Source organism: Salvelinus sp. IW2-2015, linkage group LG24 (genome assembly GCF_002910315.2).
Source record: "Salvelinus sp. IW2-2015 linkage group LG24, ASM291031v2, whole genome shotgun sequence".
NCBI lineage: Eukaryota > Metazoa > Chordata > Actinopteri > Salmoniformes > Salmonidae > Salvelinus > Salvelinus sp. IW2-2015.
In genome coordinates, this window is record NC_036864.1 from 11,325,364 (window position 1) to 11,329,474 (window position 4,111).

At 43.4% G+C, this 4,111-nt stretch overlaps 1 protein-coding gene across 1 annotated transcript in view; it reads left to right on the forward strand.

The window, feature by feature from the left end:
* Nucleotides 1-4,111, forward strand: part of LOC111951385 (SCY1-like protein 2) — a 27,716-nt gene that overhangs the window by 20,870 nt on the left and 2,735 nt on the right. The window lies entirely within an intron of this gene.

Genomic DNA, 4,111 nt, shown 5'->3' on the forward strand with positions numbered 1-4,111 from the left:
CCATACGGAAAACATCAGGATTGGTGGTTAGATTCCCCTGGGGCCCCCATACGGGAAAAACATCAGGATTGTGGGTTAGATTCCCACTGGGGCCACCCATACGGAAGAAAAAAACATCAGGATTGTGGGTTAGATTCCCACTGGGGCCACCCATACGGAAAAACATCAGGATTTGTGGGTTTTAGATGCCCACTGGGAAAAACATCAGGATTGTGGGTTAGATTCCCGCTGGGGCCACCCATACGGAAAAACATCAGGATTGTGGGTTAGATTCCCGGCTGGTGCCTCCCATACGGAAAAAAGGTGTATGCACACGACTGTGAACCGCTTTAGATAAAATGATCTGCTAAAGGGCATATACTATAACGCTCTGCGTTTTCTATGATGGAATAAAAAAACATCTGAAAACAAAATGAGCTGAAATACTCTACTCTGAATCACAACAGTGTACCCTTGTACATTTGGTAAGAATAAGGCATGTAGAACCTTGTGTTTCGGTCGACTGTTTATTCCCCCCCTGGCTATTATGAATAGCTAATAATACTATAACTGCTGTGATCTTGCCTGGGGCTGATACAGACTTGGGCGGCTTGCTGCAGAATGATTGGGTTATTCATTTGATCCTCAATCATTTTTACGGCACACTGTCCTCCAGGGACCGTCCATAAACCCCTCTACTTTAGGAATGGAGAACAGAAGCAGATTTCTCTGGTGTAAATAGGATAGGACTTTTTCCCAGTCAGGGTAGAAAAGACTCAAAGGTCATAGTAATGAATTGCAGAACAAATGCAACATACAGTTGAAGTCGTACGTTTACATACACCTTAGCCAAATACATTTAAACTCAGTTTTTCACAATTCCTGACATTTAATCAGAGTAAAAATTGCCTGTCTTAGGTCAGTTAAGATAACCACTTTATTTTAAGATTGGGAAATGTCAGAATAATAGTAGAGTTATTTATTTCAGCTTTTATTTCTTTCATCACATTCCCAGTGGGTCAGAAGTTTACATACACTCAATTAGTATTTGGTAGCATGCATTTTAAATTGTTTACTTGGGTCAAACGTTTGGGTACGTTTGGGATTTTCCCATCCACAAGTTCCACAATTAAGTTGGTATTTTGGTCCATTCCTCTGACAGAGCTGGTGTAACTGAGTCAGTTTGTAGACTCTTTTGCTCGCACTTTTTTTCAGTTTGCCCCCACATTTTCTATAAGATTGAAGGTCAGGCTTTGTGATGGCTCCAATACCTTGACTTTGTTGTCGTAAGCATTTCAGCACAACTTTGGAAGTATGCTGGGGTCATGTCTATTTGGAAAGAGCCATTTGCCCGACCTAGCTATTACTCTGTTGATGTCTTGAGATGTTGCCTTCACATATAATTCCACTACTTCCCTTCTATGATGCATCTATTTTGTGAAGTGCCCAGTCTCCTGCATAGCAAAGTACCACAACATGATGCCTACCACCCCGTGCTCACGGTTTGGATGGTGGTTTTCGGTTTATGCAAGCATTCCTTTTTACTTCAAAACATACGATGGGTCATATGGCAAATAGTTCTGATTTTGTTCAATCAGGACCAGAGACATTTCTCCACAAATATAGATTTTGTCCCATGTGCAGTTGCAACCATAGTGCTTTTTTATGGTGGTTTGGAGCAGTGGCTACTTCCTTGAGCATTTGAAATTGCTCTCAAGGATGAACCAGACTGTGGACGTCTACCATTTTTGTCTGAGGTTTGGCTGATTTCTTTATGCTTTCCCATGATGTCAAGCAAGAGACGAGTATTGGAAGGTTTAGGCCTTGAAAAATAACATCACGGTACACTCCAATTGACTCAAATGATGTATTTAGCAGAACAGATTCAAAGATTCTAAGCATGATCATTTTCTGGAATTTTCCAAGCTGTTTAAAGGAACAGTCATTAGTGTAGTAAGCTTTGACCCCCTGGAATTGTGATGTACAGTGAATTATAAGTGAATAATCTGTCTGTAAACAATTGTTGGAAAATGACTTGTGTCATGAAATGTAGATGTCCTAAGCCTTGCCAAAACTTAGTTTGTTAACAAGAAATGTGTGGAGTGGTTTGAAAAACGAGTTTTTAATGATCAATAAGTGTATGTAAACTTCTGATTCAATGTATTATTTGCTTATTAAGACACATTTTGCTCAATTAAGGAAGGATGGACTAGTAGTCTGGTTGAACACTTCCTTTCCTCTCTTTATGTGTCAGATGGGACGCATTGGGATTCTAACCCTGTAACCTCCCGATGGTACTTCCATTCAGCAAGCCCTCCCTCTATCCCTCGATCTCCCCATCCACACTCCCTCTATGTATTCCCACCTTCCTCGTCTCCTCTCTCCCTAGGGAAGAAAACAACAGGCACCTCATAACTCTTACTCTGTTCAGACACTCGTTGTATAAACTCAAAGTGCGTGTTCCTGACATGATGCTCGTTGCCCCTCTCTCTTCCTGCTCCACCTGTGCACAGTAGAGAAGCAACAGCTACAATTGATGTCATTCTGAGCCTGAGCCATAGAGACAGAGTGCTCAGCTCTTTCCCTCTCTCATTCTGTCCCTCTCTCTTTCCTATCTCATTCCTTTATCTTTCCCCCTCTCCTTCTCTGTCTGCCTCCTTGTAAAATCCTTATCGGCCCCAATGACAAGTGAAACAAGTTGTTGTGGAGGGAGAGAGAAAAAGAAGCATGCCAATGTTATAGTCTGCCGGAGTGTGTTGGCTGCATACAGAGATGAGGGGGAAGAATGCACTCTAATCCAGACCACAGAGCAGCTCATGTAAACCAGTTGAGTGAATGCAGCAGGTTTCCAGTGTGGGTTTCAGCACCTCTTGATTGGACAGCTCCCTGCTAGCATTACAATTCAATGGTCTAAAATCAATCTCTTTGGCTGGAATCACATTGACTGTTCTGTTTGTAGAGTCAATTTGTACATGGGTGTTTGCATTTGTGCATTTCATGAGCTGATGAGCCTGGCCATATGCAGCAGACGGCACAGCATCCATGTCACACAGCCTGCATCCCCACATTACTGACGATTACCCCAGCCTTAACACACTGACCCTCTGACCAGCAGCACTATGGGAGGATTGGGAGGAGGGAAGGGGTAGAGGAGAGAGCCGAATTTTCATCTCCCTGTCTCAGCCCCAATTTACACATTTACTTTACATTTAAGTCATTTTAGCAGACGCTCTATCCAGACGACTTACAATTGGATACCAAATCAAGAATACCATTCGAATAGAATAGATTACCAAAAATAGAATACCATCAGATGAATAGATAGAATACTCAAAATAGAATACCATCAAATAGAATAATACGAAATAGAATATAGAATAGGAATAGAATACCAAAATAGAATACCATTCAGAATAGAATAGAAACCAAAATAGACCCTATATATATGCATTTGGCATGGCTCACGCTTCGCACTGAAAGAAAAAACCTGCATGCACAAACACTGCCTCAATCACAACCAACCAGCCAACTCATCACAACAATCCAGCACCTCAATCACAACCACAGCCTCAATCACAACCAACCAGCCAGCCTCCAATCCCCAACAACCAGCCTCCAATCACAACCAAAAGCCAGCCTCAATCACAACCAACCAGCCAGCCATCCTCATCACAACCAGCCAGCCTCAATCACAACCAACCAGCCAGCTCATCACAACCAACACCCAACACAACCACAGCCACTCAATCACAACAACCAGCTCAATCACAACCAACCAGCCAGCCTCAATCACAACCAACCAGCCTCACCCAACCAACAGCAGCCTCAATCACAACCAACCAGCCTCAATCACATACACCAATCCACCTCAATCACACCAACCAGCCAGCCTCAATCACAACCAACCAGCCAGCCATCCTCAATCACAACCAGCTAGCCTCAACACAACCAACCAGCCAGCCTAATCACAACCAACCAGCCAGCCTCAACACAACAACCAGCCAGCCTCAATCACAACCACCAGCCAGCCTCTCAATCACAACCAAACCAGCCAGCCTCAATCACAACCAACCAGCCAGCCTCATCACAATCCAACCAGCCAGCCTCAATCACAACCAACAGCCAGCCAGCC